At 37.1% G+C, this 14205-nt stretch overlaps 1 long non-coding RNA gene across 5 annotated transcripts in view; it reads left to right on the top strand.

Moving 5' to 3' along the window:
• LOC116508830 overlaps positions 1-14205 on the top strand; it is a 172371-nt gene that overhangs the window by 10321 nt on the left and 147845 nt on the right. The gene's annotated exons all lie outside the window — the stretch shown is intronic.

Raw genomic sequence — 14205 nt, forward strand, 5'->3', positions numbered from 1 at the left:
CAAAATAAGATTAAAATATCATGTATTCATGCAGGGATTAATTCTTTAGGCCTAAAAGAGGCAAAAGCTAATGGAGCAATTCAGCAGCTTGCTGAGTAATCAGCCTGTCTCTTTATCAGTGTGCTACATTGTCTGAGATTAAGACCTGCTTATTGTTTCTAGACAGAATTAAAGGGTACTTGTACACTTATGAAGGATGGCAGCAACAATTCAGAGTGAATTAATCCAATATAACCTCAGCTGATGACCATCCCTTCCTCCATTCTGATCAGCTGAAAGGCAATACGTCAACCTGGATACAAATCCCATTGCATAGGTAGCTTTCGGAAGCAGCCAGTAACATTGTAGGAACACTTATATGGATAAACAAAGTCATTTCTCCATTATTTGTAAACAGACAGGTTACATACTCTAGGATACTCTTAAGATTTTTAAAGACCATATAGGGAACAAAATATCTTGCATGTGCAAAAATGTAATGTTTAATCATATAAAGCAAAAGTTTATTTATTATTTGCTTGCTTATTTATTTATCAAACTTGTATGCTTCCCATTTTGCCAAAGGCTACTCTAGACATTGAAAGCAATACAAAATAAAATACTGAAGCAATAAAGATCTATAATTTTAAAAACTCAATTAAAATAATTAAGCAGCTGCATAGGGTAGAGCAAAGTGTGTGTAGAGAGGAGATGGAGTATTCTCTACTCAATTAGTCACCTCCAATGCAAAGGTGAAATGCTGCCAGTTCGGATAGGTTCGCCCAAACTGGCAGTAAAAAATTGCTACCGTTTGGGTGAACTGGTAGCATTTTTTACTACTGGTTTGGTTCCAACAGTCAGATTTCTACCCCCCTCACTGTTCGACTTACCTTTACACTCAGAAAAGGCTTCTTAATCCTCCCTTTTCAGCACTGCGCATGCGCACGTGAAACAAACAAGAAACTAAGTGAACCGGTAGCAGACTTCAGAGCATATCACCCCAGCTCCAATGTGCTATACCCCTATTAGGGCCCAAAGCTATTTGGCATACCATGCCTTCAGGTCTTTTAAAAGGCTAAAAGAGTGGCAGCAGATCAGACCTTGCAGGGACAAGATGTTTCAGAGGGTGAGAGCCACAACAGAAAAGTCTCTGAATCTGGACCTCCCCAGCTGAAATTCCTTAGCTGATGTATCCGCAGCATGCCCCATCTGCCAGCATCAGTGTTAATCCCATCAGAGTGCACTGGAATCTAAACATCTAAATACCTTAAACAAATGAGAAATGTACACATGTATGCTATGCATGTTTATAAACACATAATCATTTGAATGCTGGCATCTGCTCCTGTGGGAGAGATTGCTGAATAAACTTTTTCTCCTTACCTGTTGGCCTTTTCTGCTTCTCATGTGGAGAATCACTATTCCATCACAAACTGCTACGTGCTTGAGGAAAACATTTATATGTTTCTGGCTTTCTAATAAACATGGTAATTTCAAGCAGTCAGGAGTCTCCTGGGCTGCCTTACTGCAAATATCAAAAGTATTCTCGCACTATGCCAAGGCTAACCAGTTTTGGAGAAACATGATTCCAGATGGATTGCTGAACACGCAACCAATCGAACAAAACAAAATAGCAAAAATATGTTTTCCAGACCTCTAGAGATTCATTTGACATTAATAAATCTCTCATCTAGAAAAGCACAAAGAATGAAAACTATGACAAAACAACAGCCATATGTGCAGGAGCAGCTGAGGTTATTAGCCAACCAAACCTGAAGAAAACTCCAATAAGAAAACTATTTTCTCTTTCATTTTTGTTTTTTGAGAACAATGATCACACCTCAACTAGAGAGTAGGTGCTATTGGCTATAGTGTCTAAATTCAAATTCAGTTCTTAAACAATTTGCAGATGAAGGTTGGGAATGGGAAGGTTATTCTGCCTATTCTTTCATTTGTGAGTCATAGAATAAGTGATGGAATTAATAAAGATACATTTGTTATACATATATCTGATTTTCTTGACATTTTCTTGGGGGAAAGTAAGTTTGAGTAATTTGATTTCCCCTAATGGTAGGTTGCATCCTATAATGATGAAATAATCCATAACAGCATTAAACTATTTTAAATAGACCTTACCAAAAAGTCAGTATCTGTCTGTCTGTCTTCTTTTGTCTGTCTCTCTCTCTCTCCCTGTCTCTCTCTGTCTTTCTCTCTGTCTCCTCTCTCTCATTCTTTTCCTTTCCCCCTTTCCCCCTCCTCTGTATTGATGGAGGAGAGAATCACCAAAAATATTTAAGGAAAATTCTCAGATCCTCAACCAGGTATTTTACTTAAGCTATAATAGTTAAATTGATGTATCATTGAGAAGAGGAAGACAAAGTCTAAATCAAACTTGAGGCAGCAGCAGCTGCTGATAAGGATTATTTTGTATTGGATTAGAGAGTTAGAGGATTCTGGTGTTTTGTTTACTGTGAATGTGAAATTGACCATAGGATGGAATTCCAGGACAGCCGGTTGAAAGCTACAGTGAAGATCATTTTTTGTGCTATTTGATAGCGTTCCCAACAAATTCTCAAGTGGTGAAGGTTTCTAAAAGCTTCACCCATGGATGTTGAAGACAATAGTGGCTTCCATTTTTTTAGGCTATTTTTCTTAAGTGCAGGCCATATTGACTCATTCATTTACACTAACCCTTTAAATATAATTTTATAAAACAAAAGAAAGCAAAACAGTCAGTGTTTCCCTCCCTCCCTCTTTTAATTTATATAAAGTAAAGGTTTTTCTTTCAGTCATATTCAACTCTAGGGTACTGTGTTCATCTCCCTTTCTTGCCCGAGGGAGCCAGTGTTAATAGAGGACAATTTCCAGGGTCATGTGGCCAGCATGGCTATATGCCAAAGATTCATGGAATGCTGTTACTTTCCCACCAAAATGGTATCTATTAATCTGCTTTCAAAATGCTAGGTGGGGAGGACCTAAGGGAAGTAACAGGAGCTCACGCCATTGTGAAGAACCTGGGTCTCAAAACAGCTCTCCAACTGACAACTCAGTGTCTTTAACCACTGAGCCATTGTGCCCTCTTTAATTTATATACAAAGATGTAAATATAGTTCTTTAGATTTAAAATTAAACCTTTTGATTGCCTATAAGCCATGTATGTATTGAAGTGGTATACATTTGTATTTTTATTATATTTACAATGAATAATACCCATAATTTAGTTAAATCTCTCTGTAGTGACTGTGGATGTGTGTAAAAACTGACTACTGTACATGACTCATTCAGTTACCTTATGGCCATGCAAACAGTTCGTTTTTTTTCTTGCTGTGATTAGTTTATGTAGGACCCAGACTGAGGATCCAGATTGTTGGGGGCAATATGCTGACTCTGTAAACCACTTAGAGAGGGCCATAAAAGCACTATGAAGCGATATATAAGTCTAAGTGCTGTAAGTGTCTGACATAAATATCTTTAAAAAAATCAAACCTATGGATAATAATAACTGAAATGTGAACTCTAACATGCACTTAATATTATTTTGTTGCCCTGTTGTTTATGTGTTGGGATTAAAATTCAAATGATAAGAAGGTAGGATGTGCATTAAACAGAACTATAGATATATCAAAATCTGCTCTTTTTTGCTTAAATAAGGAACGTGGGTTCCCATCATGATTTTATTAACAGTCAATACTTTACCAATAATTTTCTAATGTATATGAATAATGTATTGCCCTGAATTGTGGGACAAAGGCTTGATCTATGGATGAGATAGCAGAACAAAGTTAGTGCTAGGAGGTTCAGAGTATAGGTAATGGGGATGTTTCATACAGCAACTAATTAAATTATGCAATTTTCTACAGGATGTAGTGAAGTACACTAACTTTGATGGCTTTCTGAGGAGCAATCAAATTCATGATGTGTATTATCCACTACTACTATGATCAGATTGCCTCTGAATTCCAATTCTTGGAAAATTGCAACCTTAAATTCTTTGGGTCCCTCTAGACAGAAAAGTTCCTCATAAGACATCACTGAGACCCTGGGAATAATCTGTTTTCAGTGCCCTTATTTCCTAAATCTGGACATTTTTATCTGTTATTACCTTTTGGAATGCCTGGTCGTCATGGGCATCTTGATGCAGCCCTTGAGAATGGAAAGCAACGTGCAAAATTATATAATCATGCAAACGATGGGAATTATGCACTTGCATTAGATTTGCTGACACAAATATGTAATTGTGGTATTTACATAGTCATACAGGTGGTGGCACAGTGATGTCATTGTGGCTTCTGTTGCCTATTATAGAATGAGCTCTAGTCTTCCCTTAGGGATAAATGTTGGCTAAAGATTTTGTACCAGCCATTTTTAATTAACCCAATCCACTTTTCAGGGTTGTTGTGGGAAAAATACGAGGAAACAGCATTATGTATGCTACCTTGAATTGTAGAAAATAAAGGTGGGACAGACATCTAGTTAATAAATGTGAGAATTACAAGAACAACAACAGCAAAGAGCCCAAAGCAGCTCTCAAAGAAAAAGGCATTTGGAATCCAGCAGAACAGAGGCATTTTAAAGATGTTGTCGACATCTTATGCTGAAGTACACTCCATTTCAAACCAACTGAAACATCTGCTTTGGTTAAGCATCATATACCACTAATGCAGTTGCTCCTTACACAGCAAGTTATCCAAGGCAGGGCTAGAGCATCGCCATCATTTCTCTTGCTTGACTGTCTGCATCCTGTCTATTATTTACTGATTGCAAATTGCTTCTTTTCTGAGCACACTGGACAGCTGAGTAGAGGCTTCTGCGAAAGCAGCTTGACAGCTGATTTTACAACCATTTCGTGTTATGAGAGGATGCAGATGCAAGCTTCCATGGTCTTCTATACACTGTATTTGCCTGTACATAAAGCAATGAATGTGCAGTTTGTGTAATCAGTTCTCACGCTTATTTGGCATTCAGGACACAGTCTTAAAACAAACATGTTTTCACCTGAATTTATGTAATGTGGAGGGGTGATCACCTACCATTCAACACAGCGCCAGTGTTTATGGGAAAAGCATCAATCCTTGGATAAAAACTTCCTTTCAGAGCTTACTTTTACTGCTTGTTCTACTCTGTACAGTTGGGACATATGAAAAGAAACCGTTAGAATTGGTTTCATAGTAATGGCAAATATAATTCAGATATGCTTGTTAGCCACACATTCATCTGTTCTCAAATGGTTTGTGATTATGTGTGTCATCTATTTGATAGGCTGAAGGAGGGCAATGTTATTTTGATTTAGCTGATATTTAGCTGATGTATTAGGTGACAGTGTTGCCTGCTTTGGGTAATAAAACGTCTGCAAGAAAACAACAAATGTAGATAAAAAGCAAGTATGTGAGAGGAAAAGATTCCATAGCAAAAAAAAGAAAAAGTCTTCTACTCACTCGTGGAGATATTTATCCTGGTGGATATGTGGATTAGGCTTTCACTTGAATGGAGGTCGTCACCAACATTCTGAAGGTTTTTTTTCCCATAGGGAAATGTTTGGGTTTTATTTTTCTGAGCTCTCTATCCTGGAAAAGCTTGAATATGATCTTTCTTCTAACTTCTTCCACACAACATATTTATTTGCTTGTTTATTTAATTAATGAAACAAATTTATAACCCACTTAATTCACACATAGGTCACCAGACTTTGGTTCTATTCTAGACTGTTTTCAAAGTTAGTGTGCTAATGAGCATAAAGTATGTCCAGAATCCTGATCCACTTTATCAATTTCTTTCCAACATTCCATGGTTTATCCCATCATCTCAGTCTCTGGGAATTTCAATAGGGATGCTGCTGGAAGTATTTCATGATGACTGCCATTTTTTCCCCCCCAGACATAAGAAAATGGGACTGATTCAAGCAACATACTGACTCCTAAACTGAGGTTAATGAAGCATCATTTTTATGGTCACATAATATGCAGTGCCCCATAGAATATTATATGTAATAAAACGATAAGGCTGGTTCAAGTGAGGTGCTAAGGCAATGGCAAGGTTCCCACAGCCCTCTGAATCACAAACTGTCAAAATCCATTTTAGTCTTGTTTAGCATATAGCCCAAAACAAGTCTTCCTGAGTCATTTTTCTCTCAAGGATTTTGAATCATTCTGATGTACAATTTCCTTACCTTAAAAAAAAACTGTTAGAGAATATGTTCCACACTGTCCCTATGTATCTTCAAGCAGGGTGTCAGAAGAACATTTAGAGCTTTTTCAGAGGAGATAATGGAAAATATGTAGCTTGTGAAGTACAGATGCTTTTTTTATCTTGTTATAAAAAAGCCAATGTAGCATTGGTTCCCCAGTAGATTTATTCACGACAAGATACCAGAGAGTAGCTAAACAATTACCTGCTTGACACTCAGTCACCTTCAGACAACTTCTACCTGAAATTCTTCTCATATGTGATACATTACTTACAATAGTTTGTGTTCAAGCCAGCACTGTTATAATTTGTTTGGCTTGCTGTGATTTTGAGATCAGATGCAAACTTTTCAAAATAATTCTCTGGGTTTCTGTTTGAAGAAAAAAAAATGAATTGCTGTTGTTAACAAATCCATATTATTCTTTACTGATTATAGACTAAACCTTTCACAGTATTTAGTTTACTGTTAATTTGTGGCATTATAATGTCTGAAAACTATTTTAGAAAAAAGGAGGACATTTAGATTTAAAAAATGCTAAATATTATAGTTACTATTTTAGGCAGAGTCAGAGTAAACTGAACTAACATAATTTGCCTTTGGATCTAATAATGCCATTGTTTTTCATCCTGATATTTTCTCTAATTGATTAAACGGTCCATTTTATATTATACATAGGAGAAATATATTTCCTGCATTATTCCAGAATGTGTCTGCTGAGAATGCCTGGTTTATCTGGAAATAGAGAAAATAGCACCATCTATAGGGCTCTTGGTGTACAAAGTAGACATTTATAGTGGGGACTACAACAGAAAGCTGTGCTCAGAGGCATTGATAGCGCTTCAAAGTAATATTCGGAAGCTAATAATTATTTAACTGTAATTACTACTATAGGAGAATCACAGGCAATTACTTTAAAAATTATTTCCACTCAGTTACTGCCTTCAACAGAAAATGGAAATATTAAGCATGAAAGTGTACATACATAAACACCGAGCAAATGACTGTTAAAAAGTAGCTTTTACTTTATATTTTCCCTCATTATTCCCCCTCTTCCATTTTAAGCTGTTTGCTCATTCAGTTTGCTCTGCCTGTATTTTTATTTGAAAGGAAATAAATATTCTTTTGCTTTGCAATGTGCAACTTTTCCACTATAAAAACTATTATGCCATTACTTTGTAGTAAGTAAATATGAAAAAAGGATTCAATTCCTTCCATATTAAGGAAGAATATGGAAAATAAAGGAGCCAAAATTAGTTGGGGAATGTATTAGAAAAAGAGATAAGTGGTTTAAGCAATGGATAACACGGTATATAACATAACTTGTAAACAGACTAGTTAAGGCTAAAACCTGTAAATTCAGATCAGAATGAGTGGAAGGGATCTTGGAGGTCTTCTAGTTCAACCCCTGTTCAAGCAGAAGACTATACAATTATGATAGGTGGCTGTCTAGACTCTTTTAGAAAACCTTCAATGGGATGACCCATAATCTAAGCTTTCCAATGGTCAATTGTTCTCGACTGTTAGAAGTTTTCCTTAATACCAGTTGCTTCTCTCCTTGATTAGTTCATCCATTGTTTCTTGTCTTGTCTGCTGGTTCTTTGGAAGATAACTTGACCCTCTCTTCCTTGTGGTAGCCCCTCAAATACTGGAATACGGCTAGTTACCCTAGTCCTAATTTTCCTAGAACAACCATAACCAATTCTTGCAACCATGCTTCGTATGTTTTAGTCTCCAGGCCCTTAATCATCTCAGTTGCTCTTCTCTTCACTTTTCCAAAATCTCAATATCTTTCTTGTAATGCAATGGCCAGAACTGGATGCAGTATTACAGGTATGGTCTATTAGTGTTTATAAAGTTTTGTGTTGGTGTCAGAAATCTGAACCTTATTTCAGCTTTGGAAATTCTTGGGCATACAATCAGAAACCTAAATCCTTTACAAACCTAGCAGCATAGGTATCTACAGGTGGGGTCAAAATCTACAAGATGGCTAATATGGTATTGCAATCCAAGCACTGCCCCTTTTGTACATTTATGCAGAGCCTACACATATACAAAACAGGTGGGGGTTGGATTTGATGCCATATCTACCATTTCACAGATTTTGACCCTCTTTTATGGACTCTGTATTTAGCACAGCAAGAGTTTTTTCCCATTCTATACTTTTTTCTTTTAGCAGACATATTAGACAATCTGATTGGAAGAAGAGGTTCTCCATTTAGATGTGCTCCAAAACTGAATGCAGAATGAAAAATCCAGATATACTGTATGTATTATTTTTCTCAGAGGCATAGAGACAGCAACAGAGCAACATTTTATCACTTTGCCTTTTGTTGCTGTAGTAGATAAGGGTGACGGTCATTTTGCCACCAAAGTAAATGGAAGAGTGGAGAATTAATGAGATCTATACTAGATGGCACAAGAAAATGAAAGCAAAAGGATCTTGAGTTTCAATGCATGCAAAAGGTAGTTAAAATTGTTGAATACCATTAATATAAGAACATGAGTAACTTTGCATGCTAAGGTGATTGGAAAATATGATGAAGCCAATAGGTATATCTTTTAACTATGTATGTCCAGATGGTACAAGCAATTATGGGAAATATCTTGGCAAGTCTATGTCCATGCAGCTACTCTAAAATTGACATGGTTAATATAGTTGTGTTTCAGAATATAGAACACAGAATAACAGTGTTGGAGGGGACCTTGGTGGTCTTCTAGTCTGACCCACTGCCAAGCAGGGCCCTATGCCATTCTAGACAAATAGCTATTCTATCTCTTCTTATAAAAACCTCCAGTGTTGGAGCATCCACACTTTCCAAGAGCAACCCATTCCACAGATGAATCATTTTCAGTGTCAGGAAATTTCTTAATTCTAAGTTGGATCTCTCTTTGATAAGTTTCCATCCGTTACTTCTTGTCTTGACCTAAGGTGCTTTGGAGAAGAGATTTTCACCTCTTCTCTGTGACAGACTCTCAAATATTAGAAGATTGCTATCATGTCACCACTACTTCTTCTCTTCATTAGAGAAGAATACTTAGTTCCCGCAACTGTTCATCGTATGTTTTAGTCTCCAGACCAGTGGTGGGTTCCGGATCCCTTTCCAACTGATACAGTTGGAATGGGCCTGGCGGCATCCACATGGACCTGGTGGCATTCACATGGACATGCGCAGCATGCACATGCATCTCAGTGCCTCCGCGAGCCACTGTGATGCTCCAGCTGATCAGGCACTATACGCGCTGAAGACTTAAAAGACCATTAAGTGGGCCCTCTGGAGCACTGTACTGGAATGGTATCAAGTGCTCTGGACAGGTTCTGGTATGCCCATACCGCGGTATACCACCTGCAACCCACCACTACTACAGACCCTTAATTTTTTTTGTTGTACTTCTCTGCATGCTTTTATATCATGGTGACCAGCACTGTACAAATTAATATCTAAATTAAAAAGAGTATCTTGGTTCAGTGTATCATGTGTTTGGTTCTCCTAAAGTATCTTTATTAGAAGCATTCTTAATATATACCAGTGGTATCAAACTCGATTTCATTGGTGGCTGCATCAGGGTTGTGTTTGAACTTGGGGGGCTGGGGTTAGCATGGCTAGAGTGAGTGCATGTCCAGCTTGACGTCACTTGTGTTGAGGGTGCCTCTAGACCCAAGCACTCTGCCAGGAAAATGGGCTGCCAAACTCCCTTTTCAGCTGCAATGGCCTCCTGCAACCCTCTGCCAGCAAAAACGGAGCTTGGGAGGGTCGCCCGCAATCCTCCTGAGCTCTGTTTTTGCTGGCAGAAGTACTGTGGGCTGGACCTTTGCTGCTTCCAGGGCAGACCCACAGGCCAGATCTAAGCACTCCGTGGGCTGGATCCAATCCTAGGCCTTGAGTTTGACATTCCTAAATCAGAAGACACTGGCTTTTCTGCAAAAAAGTGGATGAATTTCAGAGATATTCCAGAGACTTCTGATGAGATGACTATCATCCAGTCATAGTTCCTGTAGTGTATTCTTTCCCAAACACCAATTAAAATTGTCTGATTTAAATTCAGTTTAACTTTCAGAAGAGGTAGAGAGCTAATAAAAATACTGTATGCTTCAAAGTATTTATGACTCATTTCTTTAGTATTCTGCACCAGGCTTGCAGGCAATGTTAAACCTTATAAAATGGTTAGCCATTAAAGGCAGGCAGCATGCCTAGCATATTCCACTCATTCTTTGAAGATAGGATGACTTACACTATCACAGGAACTAATACTTTATGTTAACAGAATTGTTATTCCAGCTGAGATAAATATGAACTGGAAATACTTAATGGGAGCCATTTCAACACCGCCAAATGCATGGCTTTGTGATCACAGTTGAATACCACTGTAATTCTTGTTAAAAGACAAACATCTTCTTAGCAGAAAGAACCACTTATGGTTACATCAAGTCAAGACAAGTTGTGAAAAAGAACTGGAGTGATATTTGTGAACTTGGCAATCATAAGTACTAAGTGATCTTTATTTTTTATAGAATATTTCAGAATGCCACTGTGATCAAACATTCAAGATGCATCACCATTGATTGCTTTAAAAATACAGTATCTAAATGAGATTGTCCTGCTGAATTCAAGACATAATTCCTCCCATTTCACAGGATAAATACTTGTCTGTTTTGCTAACAAGTATAATTTTGCTATATTACAATTACACTTCACTATCTACGAGTCAAGAAGCAAACAAAAATTGGTGATTTACATTGCATAGCAAAATTTAGCACAAAAAGACCCAGTCTTCATTAAGAAGGCATTAAGGCATTTTTCCTAATCTACCAGATATAATCCCAGGTCAGCAAGTATAAATCCCAGTTCCAACTCTGGAAATAAACTTGTTCTTTCACTCATTGGTTTGTTAAGGAAGTTTATACATTAGGCACAAAAATAATACTAGTCCAGAATTTCTACTTTGACAATCATCAAATATGCTTTGGCAGAATTGCATCCAATATCCCAAGTACAAATTAAATTAAATGGCCAATGGGGATGGTCAGAACCAGAAATCTTGTAGGAACTTTTTATAAAGTACAAACATTGCCATTTAAATGGAACAAAAAAAATGATATAGATTCCTTCCCTGCTGTTGAAATATGTTTTCATTACATTCAGTGACAGCAGAACAGAATGCCTAGGACTTTTGAGTTACAGAATGTCTTATTACTGTCAAATACACAATTGCCAACATTCCTGCACAGATATCAAAAATTGAAGGCTTGGATAACATAGTGCTTTAACTTGCCTTCAGAAGCTACTTAAGAATGGTTCTAAGAAAAAAGGGAGAATATATAGAAAATGATAGAATTATATTTGAATTGTGCTGTATCCTAATGTTGTTAAGTGACATACTGTAAGAATAGGGTGAATGTTATGCCAGATATTTACGTTAGTGTGAATCTTAATTTGCATTATTTGTTCTCCACATTAAAAGTGTGAGGCAACAGTACAGCAGATGGTATACTTTTATCTGGCATTTTCTTAACTGTGATAGTAACTCATACTATCATACAATCTACTAATTGTTTGCATCTTTTGATGTGTGAATCCTTTCTGTGCAGAAAGTATTGAAAATACATTGGGAATGTCTTCTGAAAGAATGGAAAGAATCCCAACTGAGCCATGAAAATTGAGATGAACTGGTGCCATTTTAATGAGAAGAGAGAGACAGAGACAGAGACAGAGACAGAGACTGAGACAGAGACAACTAAAATTATGCTAAGGGGAAAATGGATGGGAAGTTATTTTGAAACAAGAGCCCAATCAAAGATATTGAATGTCTTTCAAGGCCATTCCATCTTCCCATAGCCGTATCCTTTCTATTGACAATTAAACTTTCTTGAGCAATTTTATGGTGAGAGTATTAGCTACCACACTCGACAGATACATTTAGAATCCATCAACCAGGGATGACTACCTCACTCTACCTAATTAAAATGCCAGTATGGTCTATAAATTAATCTATTACCCCATTACTTCAATTCATAATTGAAATGGCTTATTTGAAAGCAGGGGAAACATTATTGGATTTGAGAGAAATTTGGCATATAGTAGTTTCAATTCAGATCCATGTCAGTCTTATAACCAAAAGCCTTGGACTGTTTTAAGCACTGTCCACTTATATTTAGGTCTATTTTATTGTTAATAGAAAGACATATAAAAATCAGAAGCTCTGAATTAACTTGTGCTTTAAGCAGTCCAAGGCTTTTGGTTCATGGAAAATGGACAAATTATTATACTTATAATATATGTATACCATAAGAGTGTTTTCACTCTTCTTATTCTTACAAAGTTTGATGAAATCCATAGTAATTTTTCCTGAATGAATGAATATCAGGAAGAAGAAAGTAGGAATAAATGGACACCTTCATGTTGGAGAAGTGTGTAAAATGAAAACAGGTGAACCTGGTTAGGGCTGCCAAAATAATTAATTAATTGTAAATGTCTAATGATGATGATTGATTAGTATAGTAAACTATAGTCATAATAGATATCCCAGGAAAATATGTCAATCTTGTGTGTGGCTGTAAGAAAGGTTAATTCATGCTATCTATCATTAGGGAAGCAGTTGAAAATGAAACTGACAATAACTAATGCCTTTACATAAATCTATTGTGCACATGGAATACCAAGGTCAGCTGTGGTCACTGAATCCAAAAAAGGATATTGTAGACATGAAAAAGTTACAAAAGGAAGGAATGAAAATGGTCAAGCAAAGAGGCCTATAGCTTTTGTTCTTTTCTTGACCTAAAGAGAAGTTGTGGAAGAAGAAAGATAAATGCATAGAAAATACGGAATGGCATATGTTTCCTCATCAAAAGAATACGGAACTATTGAGAACTGATTAAGTGAATAGTTTTTAAACATAATCAATTAAATTCACAGATAATGCACCCTGTATGATAGTTTTAAATGTGGCTAGTAGATTCATGGAGGAAAGAGAGGCTAAGTGGCTAATAGACCACTTTCTGAATCATATGTAGCGTACATTTGGTATCTAGTACTAGAAAGCAGCAATTAGGCGAATGTTTTGAACTCATGCCCTTTTATGAACTTATTGGCTCAATCTTTGGCCTGATCTAGTTGTTTTTCCATTATTTTAATTAATGGCCTAGAAGCAATAGCTATATTTCTCTAATTGATACTTCATGAATTCATTATTATTGTTGATTTACTCCTATTACCCATTGACACATATATTATAATCAATCAGAGTTTATTCCAGGGGTGGGTTCCTACCAGTTTGAACCAGTTTGGCTGAACCGGTAGTGGTTTGGCAGCCTGGGTCACTGGAACCGGCAGCAACCCAGGCCTGCCATGCCCCTGAACCGGTTCTCTGGACAGCGCCAATGCACTGCCATCTTGTTTTTTGCTTCTGCATGTGTGCAGAACAATTTTTATTGTACTGCACAGGTGCTGCACCCATGGTGAATGGGCAGTAGTGACTGCCGGAACCCACCCCTGGTTTATTCCTATTTGGAATGAAGTTAACATAGCAAGGAAACTGCATGTTCAACTTGGCTGCATTTACTTTATAGTCAATTTGCAAAATAGTTTTGTAGAATATGCATAAGATGTTGCTAGCATAATTCTTTTCAGCAATACTCTGATACTACTTACAAGTATAATAGCAATAATAATAACAGTAGACTTATATACCGCTTCATAGGGCTTTCAGCCCTCTCTAAGTGGTTTACAGAGTCAGCATATTGCCCCCAACAACAATCCGGGTCCTCATTTTACCCACCTCGGAAGGATGGAAGGCTGAGTCAACCCTGAGCCGGTGAGATTTGAACCGCTGAACTGCTGATCTAGCAGTCAGCCTGCGTGCTGCATTAACCACTGCGCCACCTTGGCTCCTGAATAAGTATAGTATTAGTAAAATTTATTGTCATCTTTAAACCTGTTTGTTCGGCTGGCTATACTTTGATGTCTTCTGCCCGATGGTATAAATGCAAAGAGATATTGACCAGGGTGAATCATCTCTGAGTATCTTCTTTACTCTGCTAAACAGCG

The sequence above is a fragment of the Thamnophis elegans genome, chromosome 5, assembly GCF_009769535.1.
Source record: "Thamnophis elegans isolate rThaEle1 chromosome 5, rThaEle1.pri, whole genome shotgun sequence".
Taxonomy (NCBI): Eukaryota; Metazoa; Chordata; class Lepidosauria; order Squamata; family Colubridae; genus Thamnophis; species Thamnophis elegans.